The 18,103-nt window shown below is 42.0% G+C and overlaps 1 protein-coding gene across 1 annotated transcript in view; it reads right to left on the reverse strand.

Moving 5' to 3' along the window:
- Positions 1–17,810, reverse strand: part of RAF1 (Raf-1 proto-oncogene, serine/threonine kinase) — a 44,748-nt gene extending 26,938 nt beyond the window's left edge. The window contains exons 1-2 of the mRNA XM_071756442.1: positions 17,651–17,810; positions 6,994–7,049 (exon numbers count right to left, since the gene is read on the reverse strand). The gene's annotated coding sequence lies outside the window, so the exon portion shown is untranslated. The remainder of the gene's footprint in view (positions 1–6,993; positions 7,050–17,650) is intronic.
- Positions 17,811–18,103: the final 293 nt, after the last annotated feature.

The raw sequence follows: 18,103 nt of genomic DNA on the forward strand, positions 1-18,103 counted from the left end.
CCTTCATCCTGCATCCATGGCATCATTCTGCAGGTTTGGTTGTTCAGTGGTTCAAAACATTTAAACACCAGCAAGATTTACAACTCAATCTCCCACTGAGATCTAACAGGGTTTAGATACTTGGGATATTTATTTTAAATCTACACAGAAATGACAGCAGCCTTACGGTTGATGTAAAAAGAGAACAAAGAGTGGGAAGACACAGAGACATTCTGAAAAAAGGAGGGAGATGGGGGAAATAAAAGTGAGGAATACAACTGAGCCCAGCATGCACAAGCAGCTACAGCAATCTGGCATCTCTTATGCAGTGCCCTCCTGTCAGGGGTCAGAAAGGTGACAAAGAGACTGCATGTACAGTGGCAGCTGTACATACATGGTTGTATTAGCTAAGAGTCACTACTGAGATGCAACAATAAAACCAGAGTGGAGATAAACTGGTTTTAGGCAAGAGGAAACCCAGAGAGCTTGTTCTCTGTCCTCACCTATCCCCTGTGGGAAGCACTGATTCTTTTCACCCTGCTAGATAATATATGAGACAAAACAAGAAGAGAAGGACCACTGGATTTCTCTGCTGAGTCACCTGGGACAAGGAATAAAGAGGCAACCACCAAAATCTTCTAAGAATCAGAGAATCTTTCAGGGTGGAAAAGACCCTTGGGCTCATCTAGTCCAACCATCATCCCTACTCTACAAAGCTCTCCCCTAAATCACATCCCCCAACACCAACCACACCTAAATGACCCTTAAACACACCCAGGCTCCCTGGTCAGCCTATTCCAGTGCCTGACCCCTGAAATATTGTGAAAATTTTTTTCCTAATGTCCAGTCTACACCTTCCTCATTGCAGCTTGAATCCATCCCCACCTGTGAGAAGAAACCAGCACCCAAGCTCTGCAATGTCCTCTCAGGGAGTTATAGAGTGATGAGGTCTCCCCTCAGCCTCCTCTTCCTCAAACCAAACACTCCCAGCTCCTTCAATCATTCTCCAGAAGATTTATTCTCCAGGCCCCTCACCAGCTTCATTGCCTCCTCTGCACTCCCTCCAGCACCTCAACACCTCTCTTAGATTGAGGTGCCCAGAACTGGACCCAATCCTCAAGGTGTAGAGGAGGAAGTGCTCGTTGTCACTGCTGCTGCAAGCTGACAGCAGCCTCAGGCTGCAGCCCCTGTATTTAATACTCTGACATGCTGCCAGTGTTTCCTGAAAATTTCAAGAGGAAACAGGAAAAAAAAATTCAAAGCTTGCACCTTGACAAAAGCAAAAAAGGTGCTTCCCTGCCCTGTGTTGTCTTGTCCAAAAATCAGAGGCTGACTGCAGGCTGCAGAACAGCCTCCCAGAGATCCCAGAAACACACCTTGAGGTGGTTGTACACAGAAAAACAAAGACAACAACTGTTACAGTCTACTGTATTATGCACTCACACCCTTCTCTTTCCTAAGATCTTTGTCTCAAGCAAGTGCTGGATATTCTCAACTGTGCATGTTTGGCCTGATCCTAGGGTAGAGAGTTAAGGCCACCACTTCTGCCACCTTTTTGGCTCCAACTGATGATTGTCCCCCTGGCAGCTTGGGTGCCCTCACAGATGTCCAGTTCTTCTTCTGGAAAATGAAAGTGCTTCCTCACCTCAGCAGGCAAATTTAAAACACACCATCCTTAGCTCTTGTCTCTGCCCAAACTGAAGGCCACAGGTTCTACACACACACTTCTAGAAGGAAGGGAGAAGATGTGAAATAGCCAAAGATGTAAAAGTGGCCTGAAGAGAGAGAGGTAGGGGAGAGCAAAGGGAAGTTCAGAAGATACTTGAAGCCTCTTGAGGAGCAGCAGGGAAGCCATGAGGAAAAGCTGTAAGGCTGCTCCTGGGGTCTGTGGTACAGGGCCCATGGCTGGCAAGGTGGAGCTTGCTGAAGACACATCAGAAATCCAGTGTCCTGCTGCTGACTTTTGCAGCTGTTCAGAGGCAACCCACACCTGGGATGAGATGAGAGGAGGCTCCAGCTCCACAGAAATACCTCTGCACTCTCAGGCCAAGAACAGGTGAATGTTTTGATACTGCCTGGGCAGCCCCTGGACATGTTTGCTTCTCAAACCTACTCCTTATTTCAAATCATTATCATGGAAGAATAGAGACAGTTAGAAAAACTGCTTCTTAAAAAGTATTTCAGTAATTATTTACACTTTTCCTCAACCCTCTTGTGTAAAGAAAGCTACCCTAATAAAGATAAAACAATAAAATAAATACACATATACAAAAAACTCTGAACTTCAACAGCTCACTGCATATAGATATGAAATAAGGGAATTAGCATGGCCATTGATCAGCTCTGAACTGATTTTAAAAAATGTAATCAAGAACACTGCACATACACACATGGGTTCTAGTTGGGTCCATTGAGCACAGAAGCCAACACAACAGACACACTATTGCACAGGACAGAGGGTGGCTGCTTTTTGGTCACCTTATCAGAGAGATAAGAGTGCACAGCACAGCTTGCCTTTCAGTGCCCCACAGCCTCTGCCCTACCACTGCTTTGTTTATTCATTTTGGGTCATTTGCTCCAACCAATATTTGATGAAAATCATTCCTACTGAAACTAAATTGATTTTCTCCAACTCTCCCAAGATCCACCCCGACTCACTCCAGTGAAAAGATGGCTGATATCCTTTAAAGATAAATTTAGATTGGAATTCAGGTTGGATTTCATAGTGATGGCTTCATAAATACATGATTCTCAGTTTGTCTACTCCAGAAAAAATAGGTTTTCTTCCTTTAAATGAGTTACAGGCAGGTAAACAAAATCGTTGCCTGATATTAGATTTATGTTTGTGCCATGCTCAAATAATCCATTGCCAGTTGAATGTTTTATACAACTTTTTAAAATCTTTCTTCCTGCAGCTTTTCACTCCCATGAAAATCACTTCAAACAGCTTGTCTACAACTGAAAAACAGCAACAGCAGCTTTCAAAGAATATTTTCAGATAGTAAAGAATGAGTATATCAGTCCTCTTGTAGATTAAGTACTGCTGGGAAATGGATACTGACTTGTTTCTTATTGAACATTCAATTGGAGCAGAAAAAAAATCTCTCATATCCCACCTATAAGTTGTACTGCCCACTGTGGCCAAGACTGCACTTTAATTAATGCTTTTTGCATCATTACAGATTTTGATAGCATTTGAACAAGCATTAAAGCCAAATCCTCAATAGCTATGCAATGTGCACACTGACAGTAACAAATTCCTGGAGATAATTCACTCATATTCATTCACTCAGATCTACTCAGATCAAATACTCATTCATACAGATCCAAAAGATCCTTTAAGTTGTTGTAATTTTCTTCATGACTAGTAAAAAGTATTTAGTATGAACTGTTGAAACTTCCAGTCTCTGTCTCTCTCCCTTAAGGAATGCTGAAACTGGTAAGGAAGTAGCCTGAAAGTTGGCAGGATACTTAAGCCCTCACTACAAACTTTAGATGCCTTGCCCCCTGCTTTATTTCTGAAACAAACACAAAAAGCTTTTTTTTTTAAAAAAAAAAAAAAACAAACAAAAAAGAAAATACAGTTCCCTCTCCTAACAACACAGATGCTGCCATTTTTACCCACATGAACAACTAATAGTCACACATTTCATGAGATACATGTAGACAAAGACAAAACACCACAAAGAACCAGAATCCATTTCAATATTATCACTTTTGTCAGAAAATATAAGCTTTAAAAGCTGCTTATAAGGAAAGTTTTCATCTCTGACACTAAAAGATCAATCATTCATTTAACTGTGGTCTTTTCTCATTCTCAATTGATTGAATATTGCATGGGTGACCAGTTGTCTGGGAGAAAAAAAAGAAACCCACTCCAAACAAATATCTACTGTGATATACAGCAGTGTTTTTTAAAAGTAGCTTTTCATAGGAGTAGAAGATAAATTGGAGCCATTACTGTATCAATAAATAAAGCTATGATCAATGTAAACATAAATGAAGGACACAAGCTGGGGTCAGCCAAACAATTCAAGCTGATCTGTCACACATTTGCAAGGTCAGGATTTTCCCTTCAAAATGTCCTTCATTTTAAGAGATAGATGCCAAAAAGCAAGCTCCCCCCTAATAAAACTGAGACACAAAATTAAACATTAACAGAAAGAAATGTTATTGTTTAGGAAAAAACAAAACAAAACACAACCCAAACATCAAGCAACAAAAAAACATTACACATCACTTCTGCCTCAGTTTTGCTGACCTTAGAAGTATCTTTTCTCACTTTTTTCTCTCTTTCTCTGAACCACTCATTTCTTAGTTACTGCTTCAGCCATTATGCTGCTATCTAGAGGATTTAAGGAAAAAACCCAACGTTGGTTTTCCAGCAATGAGGCTCTACAGGAAGGAGGGCACACAGAACACAGCTCAGTCTGACACACAGACTGATGAATCCTTTGCAAGATTTCTCTATTTAAGAGTCAATTTCAAGAGTAAAACTTTGGTTATTAAGCATAAACCAAGTCATACTACTTGGCTGCACTCAGCTGTACTCTGGTTACCACACATTTGTCACCAAAACTATCAGCACTTTTGGCTGCTCTGTGCCTGCTCTCCTGTATCCCAGCTCCAGGCTACTCCTCCTAACCCATTTTTAGAAAGATCTTGTTTGGGTTGTCCTCTCCACACTGATCATTCCTGTGTCAGTGACCCATTTCTTTCATTCAACATGAAATTTCTATCAAGTTCAAACACAGAGCTCTACAAGTTTCCCTATAAAACCTGAATTCCTTCAGAAAGAGAAGCTCTGAACATCCTGCTTGTGTGTAAAAGAGCACATAGGGATATGGAAACCAAACCTTCCCCTTTCCCAAAGCAAAAAAGCAATCCCAGGGAAAAAGACAAAATGCAGCAGGTGTTAAGAAGCACTCATTCAAAACCATTTTTTAATTTATGTTAACTAATGCTGCTGAAATTGTATAGATTTAGAAAAGGGTATAAAAAATTGCTATTAAAACAGCTACAAAAGGAAAAGGCAGACAAGGAAAGTACACAAAATTTGCACACACATTTTGTAAGTTTTGCTAACAAAGTACCACAGCTCTGTCATGGAGTAAAACCTCCACTGTTTTTAATGTAATAATTAATAACTTTTATCTTATAATCAAAATAAATACTGAGAGGTGCTCCCTCAATGTTTTAAATGTGTTCTTTTAACATTCTGAAGACTACTAAAGCTGAAGTGCTATTTCAGGCATCCTCATTTTTTAATTCAGTAAATTAGAATGCATTATTAGAAATAAAAGCCATACCAAACACTTCTTTCTTATATATGATTGTATCAAAACCACATTATATGCCACCCTGGTTACTATCAGATGGTCTCTTCACCATAATGTTAACTTTACCACAGAAAAAAAAACTTTAACAACAAAAAAACAAAAAAACTTTAAAAACAAAAAACTTTACTCCAAATAAAGATCCACCAGCAAAAAACATTTCAGACAAGCATTTTTTTTCCCCCCCAAGACTTTCTATCAACTGTACATCCATTCTCAGACACGTGCCTATTTGCATTCTGAGCTTGCTCATGCATTAATTGTTTCAAGTATAGATGAAAGCCCCAAACTGTGTTTACAGTTGCCTGGAACTCATCCACTTTACAGCAAGGATAAAAAAGTTACTCAAATGTCAGCAATCCATGAAATGCCTTTCCCACACAAGTTTTCAAGGATTAAACAAAAGTGACTGGGAATCTCAGCACAAAGAATCACTGGCTCTGTCCTCCCTCAGTTGCATGTCCTAGATGAAGTAAGACTGAGGACAGCACCACTGAGAACACAAAAGTCTTTAAAGTGACCTCAGCTTTGTTAAAAAGGAAAAGGGCTTGAGGTGAGGAGTGCTGGGAGCTCCTAACTGTGCAGTCCAGCACTCCTGAAAATACCCTGGCAAAACACCAGGCAATGAGACAGACCAGGATGCAACCACCCAGCTAATTCAAGTGTGAGGTGTTCTCTACAGTCACCCAGGGCAGCTTTAAACCAATAAATTGAGTTTATTCAATGTAGCTGCTCCAGCAGTGCCCCCAGGAGTTCAGTTCTGCAGCTCCCAGAGCCTGGGCATGGAACCAACCTACAGATCAGGGTGGGGGAGCAGCAGGGAACAGGGGCAATAACACCAAAAATGTTTGGAAGGGACCTTGAGGTATTTTTCTGTGTGAAGACACAACAAATGATTCTCCCTGATATTTAAAATAAAGTGCACCTGGGAAAAGTTGAACTTACCCTTTCACAACATCAACTAAACCTAACATGATACAGAAGTATTCTGGTTATAGACAGCTCTGGCAAATATAACCTGAACATAATTAGAAAATAAAAACCACACACAAGCAAAATTACTTTGACTACGTTAAACATTTACTTCCTTGAGTGCCACCAAAAATAAGTTATACTCCATTTTAACTCCATCTCACATTATCTTACTACCCATGAAATACAGCTCTGGTTTGGGTGGGCTTTTATTTATTTAACAAAGTGAGACTTTCTGTTTCAGAGGTAAAAATCACAGAAAAGAAAAAAGAAAAAAATCTCAACAACCATAAAGTCAGATAAAGTCACAGACAGGATTTACATTAGGTCTGGATTATTTGCAACAGAGCTGTAGTTGTGTGGAAAGAAAAATGCTATTTGTAGAAGACAGGCAAATATCAAGATCTAAAGTTCTAAACTGAGGAAGGTCTTTCCCCCTGCAAAGTAAATATCCATGCAGACTAGAGCTAAAGTAGGACCTTGAGTTAAACATCCACTTCTGATAAAGCAAATGCTGAAACAACTGGAAGCATCATGGAATCACTTTCCATGGAATTGCTCAAAAACAAAAAGCAATTTTTAGTAGCAGTGAAGGACTGCAAGTGCAGAGCTTGAGCTTCTCTTTCCCCAGGACAGACTCAGACACCTCAGAAGAAAGAATGGGGCAGGGTAAGAAGGAAGACAAGCAGAGAAAGTGATTTTATACCTTGAGTTTTCCTTTAGGTGAATGAAGTCCTATGACAAAAGGATGAAGTACATCATCTGTGGGAGGTAAAACAAAAACATTAGATATTTACTGGTTTAATATAGACAATACACATGCAAAACATAGCAAATTCATTTATTTTAAATCATATCAGCAGTAGAGTTAACCTAGCACCCCATCTATTGTTGGGGATTTCAGGTTCTAGCCTTTTGCCACTCTATGCAACATTTCAGTGTAATGAGATGCACTGTGTAAAGCCAGACTGCATGATAACCAAATGCTGCTCCCACATCATCTCATTCTCATTCAAGAACACCAAAAACCTCTTGCAAGTAGCAAGTCACTCAAGTAAAAATTAGGTTCAAGCTGAATACTTTCTTCTTACATACCAGTTCCTTCCCTGCACACAGAAACACCTTGCTGACTCACAAATGTTATGACAAATCTTGAGTCCAAACCAATCAAACAAAAAAGGAAGCACCAAGAAGCTAAGTCTCTGAAGGCTCTCTGTGTCCTGCATATAAGGATTGCCTCTAAGAGCAAGAATTATGCCAGGGGAGCTGAAGAAATCTTGACTAAAAGACTGGAACCTCAGATTAAATGCAAGTGAAATATACACAAATATTCACCAGACAGTAAATGTGTAAAATGCTTTCTTACCCAAATTCCCACCCTAATTCCCAGCTCCTCAAACAACCCCATGAAGAAATGATTAGGGAAGGCAAAATCAGAGTCACTGGGGCTGGAAGGGAGAGATTGAGATTGCTGCCTTCCAACCCTTGCTCCAACAGTGTCAGCAGAGTGCTCACAATCACATCACTTAAGGTTTGAGCAGCCCCACAAATACACACACCACAGCCTCACTCTGCAACCTCTTCCAGTGTTTGCCCAGGCTCACAGTAAAAAAAAAAAAAAAAAGAGGAAGAATGCTTTCTGATGTTCAGGTGGATATTCATGTGCTTTAACTTGTGCTTAATGCCCCTTGTGCTGCCACCAGAACTCTGGTGTCCTCTTCATCCCCTCCCACCAGTGTATTTACACACACGAGGAAGAGCCCCTGCAAAGCTTTCTCTTCTCCAGGCTGAACAGCAAAAGACAGCCAGTAAGTGATATATTTAGGAATTAATCCACACTTAATCGATGGGTGTTGTTGTTTATTTTTGACAGATTACACTACTAAGGAATAAGGTGTGAAAAGTGATGTGAACAGAAAGTATGTGGGGGGGGTTTGAAGCAGAAAAAAAGCAAGAAAAACCAAGACCACTGGAAGAACCATGAGAATAAACAGAGGATGAGAGAAAGAAAACCTCATGAGAACAAATACAGCTATGGGGGTGCAGGAGGAAGTGTTGGATTTTTGTTGTTTGTGGGGAGGTGTTTGGGGGTTTTTTGGTTTTGTTTCTTTTTCTAAATATCTAGGTTGACCATTAGCAAACTGGTAAAAACAAGAATACAGTTATGCTCCTCACATTTAGCTGAGAGGTAAAGAGATTTGTCAAGTCCAGTGCCTGAGGAAAACAAGAGCTAGGAACTGAACTGAAATAGTGTGGGACAAATATTAAGAGTATTAATCCAGTCACTACAACTGCATGATTGATGAAAAAGAGGAGAGAAAACCAGTAGAGGTTTTAGATACTGAAAACCTAAAACATTTTTATTGTAAAATCAGCCAGAAAGAAAAGGAATCTCCTTTAGAAGAGAAATCATAACTGAAGCAAATGTAATGGGTGGAGAAGCAGCTACAATATTTCTACCTGCAAACAAAGTAATAGCTGTGAGGGAACAAAAATCCTGCATTTTCCTGAGATAATCCCCAAAAAACAGTAAATACATTTGCTAATCCCTTATGAGGAGTGACTGAGGGTGTTGGAGCTGTATAGTCTGGGGAAACAGAGGCTGAGGGGAGACCTCACTCTTTACAAATACCTAAAAGGTTGTAGTGAGAGTGGGGTTGGTCTCTTCTCACTGGTGACAGATGCCAGGACAAGGGGAAATGGCTCTAAGTTGCAGCAGGGGAGATTTAGGTTGGATACCAGGAGAAACTTCTTTACAGAAAGGGTTTTTAAGAACTGGAACAGGCTTCCAGGGAGGTGGTTGAGTCTCCATCCCTGAATGTGTTTAAAAATCACCTGGATGTGGTGCTTGGGGACATGGTGTAGTGGTGGCTCATCAGGAACAGGGTAACAGGGTTAGGACAAGGCTGGACTCAATGATCTTGAAGGTCTTTTCCAGCCTGAGCAATTCTGTGAACTGGCAACAAGGAGGATTTAAGAAGCAAGGGTGCTGACAAAAACAGATGTGAGACCCAATTAAATCTGAGAACTTGAATTGTTCACCTAAGACAATGGAAAAAAAAAAAAAAAAAGGGAGAAGAAAACTACTCCACAGTGAAGGAAGTCTGCCTGCTTGCAGGATGCCCACCTGGGACACTCCATGGTGCAAGAGCAGGAACAAGGGCAGCAGGAGTGCTCTATGGGGATGTAGAATTTGCACAATTTATCAAACCACTGCTCTTGAAAAATTAAAATTTCAACTACAAATATACACCTCATGGCACAAATAGCCAGGATAAGAGTTTGAAACAACCCGTTTCAAAATGATAGGTTTGTGTTTCAGGGCTGTCAAGTCACTTTTGAATCAGATGCTGATGGCTTTAGAAAACAGACCTGGGTGATACTATATTTAAGAACAGGTAATCATGAATGTTGAGGCATTTCAGCACTCTCATCTATGTGTGTGTATGACATCCTACATGTGATACTTCTACAACTGAACCCCAGGGTTACACCACCATGGCATTCTTGCTGTTTCCACTGCAATTAGTTTGGTAGATACAGCACTCTGTGCAGCACTGGCAGTGCTGAAGATCTATTCCCCCCAAAAAAATTCATTTTCTATTATGTGAAGGAACCATCAGCTAAAAATTTAATTAAAGCCAGCTAGGCATTTTAGAAGTTATGACAAAAAACCTCCTGCTACACTTACTCTTGGGCTACACTGTTAATTCCCTGTCTTTAAAAATCCCATTGTCTATTTAAAGTCACCACATGAGAAACTCAGAAAGACAAAACACTCAATATACAAAGGAAACCCTAATTTAAAAAAACCCTTCTGCCAGACATAAAATATGCAAACAAAAGTGAAAGAATCTCTTACGGTTACAGCCACAGCATTATTTGTGGTGACCTAAGAAAAAATATTTTTAGATCCTAAGACAATTTTAGTCTCTGCCTGATAATTTTATTGAACATTTGCTGCAGAGCACACAGCACTGGTGTAAAACAAAATAACTCCAGGTACCGTCCTGTAATTTAACATCACAAGGGCAGATCTTACTGGAACAGGTAAAAATAGCCCTAGTGAACATGCCAAAGGAGAGTCTTTCCACTATATGGCCAGTGCTTAGATTGCAACATCAGCTGGCTCTCTTTTTATAACCTCTTGATTGCCAGTGAGCAAGTTACACAGACAACTTAAAAGGGTTGAGAAACCTAAGAGTAAACTCTGGAACTCACTTTCAGCTCCAATCAATTCACTGTATCACTCTGACACAAACACTTTGTTTCAGCATGCTATTATTGCTTGTGTAAGCTTTATACTTGCTTCTAAAGCATTTAACACAGATGAATGATGTAATTCAGAATACAGTTTATTTTTTGTCAAATGTCAGCATAAAATCAGAGGCTTGCACACTTGCTTGTTTCTTTTGGCTGCCACACACTCTGGAAGCAACTTAACTTACTACATTTTCCTGCATGTGCCATCTCCAATGAACCTTTTTTGGCCCATTTCTGCAAGCCTCTCCACTCCAGCCACCCTGGAACAGCCTGACCTCCAGGTGGGGTTTCCTCCACGTTTCTGCATCAAGATAACAACAGGCACAATGCAGATGCTTGGAACTCTCAGAGCAGTGATCAAACTGAGGCAGAACTGTTGTTTTGCTAAAAGAAATACAAGCTTCATTGCCAGCAGCTTGACTTAGAGATGACTGAAATTGCTTAGCTTTCTAATTAGGTACAAGGGAAACCAGTATCCTCCCAGCTTCAACACCACAAACAGGTTTCTGCCTGCTCATGCCTCCAGATTGGTATTGATTGGACACAGCTTTCAGATGTTAATTGGAGAGGGAGATAGGGAGGGAAAAGAAAGCCATAAAAAAAGCAAGACATCACTTAGCTTGCACAGTTACTGTTACATTTTCTTCCCTTGGTCTAAGAAAAACTGAATGGTCATCAACTTCGTTAACTTTCAAGTTTGAAAGTGCTGCCACAGCCAAAAATATGGTTCTTATTTGCACACAGTGGCCCCAGTACTGTGTGTCAGTATGAAGAAACATCCACAGCTCTCATGCAGATTCAAAAGCACAGTTTAGACACATTTGCCATGCTTAATGCATGAGGTTTACAATAAAATAAAATAAAAAAAACATCAAAAAATTGTAACAGTGAAGACTTGTCCAAATAAAAAAACTTCCTAAAAAGAAAAAGTAAAAGCAAGGTATTTTAATGGGCTTATGCAATAGATTAGGCCTGAACAAAATCAAATTCTGTCAGAAATTATCAAAACAAGGAAAGCATTTTCCTGACATGAATCTTGGCATCAACAATTGCTAGATGAAGTCTGAACTTCTGGAATTCTAATAAAAAGGGCTTCTAGAATCTGAACTTAGGAGTCATATCCTACATCAGCTTTCACTTAGAACAAAATTTCTGAAACAAAGTTTAAAAAAAAAAATTAAAAGTCCAAGTTGTTACTGTGTATCAAATACATTTTTTCAACTGGAAGCTAGAGAAGTAGTTACAGACTTTTTCATCCTCACATCCAGTGGAATTACAATCCATTTTGCTTTTTGTTTACAAGAATTGGATAAAAGTGGTATTTTCCATGCTACTCATTTGGGAACAGGATACCCAGCTTGTTTGCTTGTTTTGGGTAGCAATAAATTTGGAATTTTTAAAAGCTGTTATATTAACCAGTATTTTTTCTTCCAGCAACACTGCCACCTCCCAGTCTAATGGTCCTCCTCATATTTGCTCTACTCCTTTGCAGGACTGTCCCTGTGTTCCTACATTTCTGTAACAATTCCATGCAACTGAAAGGCAACAAATCAACCTTCACCTGTTTCATTTCTGCTCCCTTCAGTTTCAACATGAAACTCCTCTGTAAAATCTCACATGTAGTTTCATGTACACAAGGAAAATTATAGAATAAAGCTAAAAGAATGCCAATATACTTGTTTGTCCAATAAGCAGTCACAGTGCAGGAGACACACAGGTAATAAGAGAGTAAAGAGAGAGCAGTGCCTGCATGTTAGCAGGAAGAAAAGACTTTGAGCAAGCACTGTTACATGATTGAGGAAAGTAAAAATAAAAAAGTGGAATAGGCAAGAACCAGCTCAAATGATGGACAAGAGTTGGCAGGGACCTACACTGGAAAAAAAACTACCAGGGCAATATAAATTACAGAAATAGCAAAGGGAAGAGGAGACCTATATGAAAGCTTCCCAGTTGATACCTCCATGTGAGCCCTACAAAGATCCCAAGGCATTGAGGGCATTTTTCTTCTCTTTGCACACTACCTTGCATCTCCCCTTTTCTGGTTTCTCTTTTCCTAAAGGTGTTCCTAAAACATTCACCTTCAAAACTCCAGCTTGTTCTGTAGAGAAAAAAACCAATCTGTAACAGAAAACTATCACGGGGGTTCTGAGACTTCTTTTTTAAAGTCTAAACCTCTGAGCCAGCTTTAATTAATACGGTTAACCCCACACCACACCCAGCTGCAAGTTAGTGAAGCAACCTCCCTCCAGCTTCTGAACTAAAAATATACAAGATGGCTCAACTGCTCTTAACCAATACTACGTATTTCAATTGGAATGCAATATTCATTAACACCCTTTTGTCAGCTGTTGGTCAGAAATGAAATATTTTAGGGTCAAACGAACAGCAAGTATGCCATGGAAGCTGGGATCTGAAATGAAGCACTGTAGGGCAGCAGTAAGAGAGCACAGGCAGCACCACAGTAATCATCCCAACATCTGCAGAGAGCCACAACACAGCAAGTGAAATGATGCCACAGAGCAATGAAACCCAGAGCAACAACAACATAAAAAGGGGCTTCTATCAGAAGAGCTGGAGCTACAGGTCCCATTTGCAGATTTCCAGATAGTGCAAAGAAAACAAGGCAGAGTCATTTACACACTCACCACATGCACAGCTTATTTGCAAGGCAGTTCCAAAACTCTTTTGCCTGAAGTGAAAGCCCAGTCAGCTTTGATTTAACTGTGCTACTGCTTTGCTTCATTTCTGTGAGTGTAAAGGGAACACACAGAGGACAAACTACACAACACAGACACATCTGCAACTGCAGACAAATCCAATGACCTGCATTTGCCACCCTGTTGCCCTATAGCAATCCAGAGGGTTTTTTTGCATTACAATTTCAGGCTGTCATTTCCCACAAGTAAGCAAAAATCTCTGGAATATATATAATCCCATCCCATTTACTTAACACCCTGAAAAAAGGATGCTCACCTAAACATTCTATTTATTATTTATCAGCTGTGATTCTTAGCACTGAAAGTCCATCAAGAAAATCCTTTCCTCATTTACAAATTAGTCAAGAACACAGCTTTGTTTATCCTCATCTACTGCATGCACTGCAGCACTGCAGCAGACAAGATGACCATAGTCTATTAAACTGCAAAAGGTCAGTACACACTGCTGCAATAAAATCAACTTTGTGTGGAACAGATGACATTTATAGTACAAACACAAAATTCAAGTCACCAAACGTGCCCCAGCTGCTTTTCAAAGCAAAATTGTTGCTGACAAAAAATAGTCCACGCATCAAAAGCCAACAGAGCACTGAGAATTATTCACAGAACTTTGTCTGAAACAGGCTTTCTTTTCAGAAAAACTAGGAATGACACTAAATATGTATCTGGATTACCCAAGCAGAAAGCCATGCAGAGTAAATTGTATCTACTCAGTGCTGTCTCCAAACTCATGAGCTAATGCAGGCTCATTGCTAAAATTCCTTGTTAATTTGTCATAAAGCTAACATTTTTACCTGCTAGCTTTATGACAAATAGTTACATCAGCTCCCCTTTCAATTTCTTGCATAAGAAATTACACAAAATCCATCAAAATCAGTGCAATGCAGACGTAACTGAATCTGTTTGTCTGCAAATGAAACATGTGAAACTTGTTTTTAAATTCCCGTGCTTCAAATTTTAGTTAAGTCATAAGTTTTAATCTTGCTTTGCCTATTTTTGTTACTTCCCCAAATAAAAGTAATTTTGACTCATGCATTGGGGTGTTTTCATAGAGGTTCACTTCCATTTCTCTTCGCACAGTTGCAGCCTTTAGATTTCTCCACTGTTAAGTTAGAAGACAGAGAAGAAATCCACTTCTTACAAAACAATCATCCTTTTCAATTACTCATTTGTTGCAAGCTGAATTTACACCAAAGTTTTGGAAATCCCACTGCCCAAAGCCATGTTACCCTTGTTTCCCAGGCAACTGGTCTTACCTGCTCATGCCACCCAACTGTCCCACTGCCTCTCCTCCAGAAACTTTTGGCCATATTGGCTTAGTCCAACTAAACCCTGAGGTAGAGGCCTCAAGGACATGAAATCCCTGCAGGAGTACAGAACAATCCTTTGCTCTCCAGGCAGGAGACACAGCACTGAGTTCTGGAGCAGCACATCACCACCTGAGGACACCACACCAGGAGCAACCCCCACCTCTGGCCCAGCCAGCAGCCCCAGGAGGTGGAGAGGAAGATAAAAATGGAGGGAGAAGGGGAAAAAAACATCTGGAGAGTGTTTTAAGCAAAGCAACAGCAAAGATGGGGAAGCAGAGGGTGCCAGAGGTATGAGAGATGTGTGGCAAAGGGAATGACTGAAGGGGCCATGGAAGAGAAAGACCATCTGTGTGCAGCAGGGATGATCAGAGACCCAAACACAGGTCCACAACCAACATTCTGAGTTGGTTCGTTTGCACAACTTCATTAAGAACATGAAAAGAATTCTGTATCCCTAACACAGAAGCCAATTTGTCAGCACAAGCCCTGCATTTGAAGCTAACTGATTGCAAGACTGACCGACACACAGCAACTCAAACCCACAGCTTTGGGTTCCCATCTCCTAGGGAAGTTTTACACTCAACAGCTTTCATCATCTCAATATAATTTGTTTTCAAAGACAGAAAACAAGGAAAACTTGTTTTTTCCTCAACTCCTGGTTTCCCAACAGTGAAGGAGCCAAAAAAATAAACTAGGGGGAGGGGGGGAGTATATGTCCTAGAAGAAACTAGTGCTGATTTAGCATACTAAGAAGTGCTGACCAATGATTTCCATGGGTCATGTTTGTGGTTTATAAAATACGAGTTATTTTAATAAATTGTAGTAAATTTGGGCCCTGAGACAGCAGTAACTTCATCTGTAATTTGAATAATTTTGCTGTTGTTCAAGAACAAAAAATGGAAAATTTTATGTATACGTCAATGACATTCAACTGAAAAAAATACAAAGTTTGATCTGTTCTTCAGAAAAAAAAATATCTGTATTTTCTCTGGTAGTTCCAGATTTTCTTTCAAAGCAGGTTAGTCAGCAGTGTTGCACAATAAGTTGTCCAGTCCTGAAGATATTAAGTATGGCAACAAGCCATATGAAAAACACATTCCAGATTTCCAAAAGCACCACTGCTCCAACCCAAGCAAGCCAGTTCACACCTGATTTAATAATCTAAGATGAAATTGCTTACCATATTAATCAGTCATCCATTGCACAAACATTTATACAGATCTATACCTTTTTTATGATTAACTGTAGCCTTAGGGTTTAGCCACAAAAAATATTCATTAAGACAAACTAAATTAAAGCCACTTCCACTCTGGATGGGTGTCCACAGAACAGATCTAACTGAACAGCTTGAAATTAACTCTCACATTCACCAGTTCAATCCTTCCTTCTGCACCAACACTGTAGACATGTCCTAAAGGAAAAGCATAACCATTCAAATTATATCCTAGTTCTACCCAATGCAGAGATCCTTTAGGCAATATTTGGAGCTGAGCTTTTCTAAAGCATTAAAATAAATGACATTTTAAGTTGTTTGTACAAAAGTATTTTCAAAGGTTTCAAGCTGGCTTCAGCTTTTAAAGTATCTTAGTTTTATCCCATTCCAGACCTTCCTTGAAATGCATCCCTACAGTAACCTACAATTGCACCCTGAATGCACATTGTGCTGTAGCAATTCCACTACAACTGGTTTTGAGGTATCACTGTCCCAAGTAAGGTCTCTGCATTTATGGATGTCACTTGAAGGCTAAAAAAGGGTAAAAAAAAACAACTCAAAAAACAAACCACAAAAAAACCTCTACACCAACTATTTAGCTTGACATAAGCAAGACAAATAATGGCCAAGTGACGTGCTGCTTTTAGCAGAGGCAGGTTACTGGTGTGTACTTTTAGGCTGCAGATAAAAGAGTCCAGAAGCTGCACAATCCTCCAGCTCTGGCTCTGCACTAGCACCATTTACACATGGCAAGGTGGTAACAGTTTAGAAGAAACTGGGAAAACAAAAGACTCTTACTCCAGTCTTCAAATATATATATGTATTTGAAGACTCTTACTCTAGTCTTCAAATATATATATATATATATATATATATTTTTTTTTTTTTTTTTTTTTTTTTTAAAAGCTGAATCTGAGTCAGAAACAGCCAAGATCAAGCAAGCAGCTCGGGCTGAAGAACGCCTGAGCAGAACGCACTCAGTTCTTCTGCTCCAACTCCAAGGCATTTTCCGCTCCCGGCCCATCAGACCGGAGCGAGGGAGTCCCCGCGGAGGCACGGGAGGGACAAAAAGCAGCCAAGCGGAGATCCAAGGAGGCCGCTGAAGCAGAGCCACCCCTGGGCATTCCCCCCCTCTCCTCCCCTCCCTTTCCCGACCAGGCACCGTTCCAGGTGCTCGTTCCTGGATGCCCGCTGCCCATCCCAGCACCGGGCCAGGCCGGGCGGTGCGGCTGCCCCAGCCCCGGGGCGGACCCTTCTCGGCCGCGCATCCCCCCGCCAGTCCCCGGGCTGGGTGCGGGCACTGACTGCACACCCTGCACACCTTACACACCTTGCACACCTCTCACCTGACCCGCCGCGGGTCTCACAAAAACCCCTCCGCCCCGTCCCGGCCTTTGGTTTTTTTTTGTTTGGTTTTCTTTTGGCACTTTCCCCGCTCGCCGGGCCGGGCCGGGCCGCCGCGGCCATCTCCTCTCCCGAGGCGGGAGTCCCGGCCCGGGCCCCGCGGCACGGACGCCCACCCCGGCTGCGGCGGGGAGGAGGAGGCTGATCCGACCGCAAAGGGCTCCGCGATGAGCCGCAACCCGCGGGTACGGAGACGGCCGAGTCCCCCTCCTCTCTCTCTCCCTCCCCCGGTCCCTGTCAGGGGCGAGCGGCCGCCATCCCCCGCCCCACTTTCCCTCACGGTGGAGGCGGCGGCCGCGTCAGTGCGCCCGGGGCTGAAGCCGCCGCTGGGAGCAGCCGGCGCCGCTCCAGGCGCCGAGGAAGGGAGAGCCGAAGAGAAAGAGGAGAAGGGGGAGCCCTTTTCTCCCCGTTCCCTGCCGTGTCCTCTGCCGCTCACCAGCCCAACGCCGCTCCTACCTATGTCACTCCCTCCCGCCGGCTCCCTCCAGGCTCTCGTCCCACTCGGCGCCGTTCGTTCCGTTCCTCATCTAAAATGGCGGCCTCACACTCAGCCAGACATTTATCCTCCGCCCATCGACCCCTCGGCGCTCGCCTCCTTCCCTGGCTCCTCTCTCTCCTTGTCTTCCCCTCCTCCTCCTCATCCTCCCCGCCCCTCGGCCTGACGGCGGAGCGCCGAGCGCTCGATCGAGCCCGCAGCTCCGTTTCGCTCCGCTCCCCGCCCCGGCGCCATTTGGGAGCTGCGGCGTTTGCAGCTGACCGGCCGCGCCGGGAGCCGGGCTGAGGCGAAGCCTTCCCGACGCCTTTCTCCTTCCCCACCCTTCCTCCAGAACCGACCTTGGGCTGCGGGACGAGCCCAGCCGGAGCGGGCCATGACCGCCCGACCCAGCCCCTTCCCTTTAGTCCTCCTGA

Source organism: Heliangelus exortis, chromosome 12 (genome assembly GCF_036169615.1).
Source record: "Heliangelus exortis chromosome 12, bHelExo1.hap1, whole genome shotgun sequence".
Taxonomy (NCBI): domain Eukaryota; kingdom Metazoa; phylum Chordata; class Aves; order Apodiformes; family Trochilidae; genus Heliangelus; species Heliangelus exortis.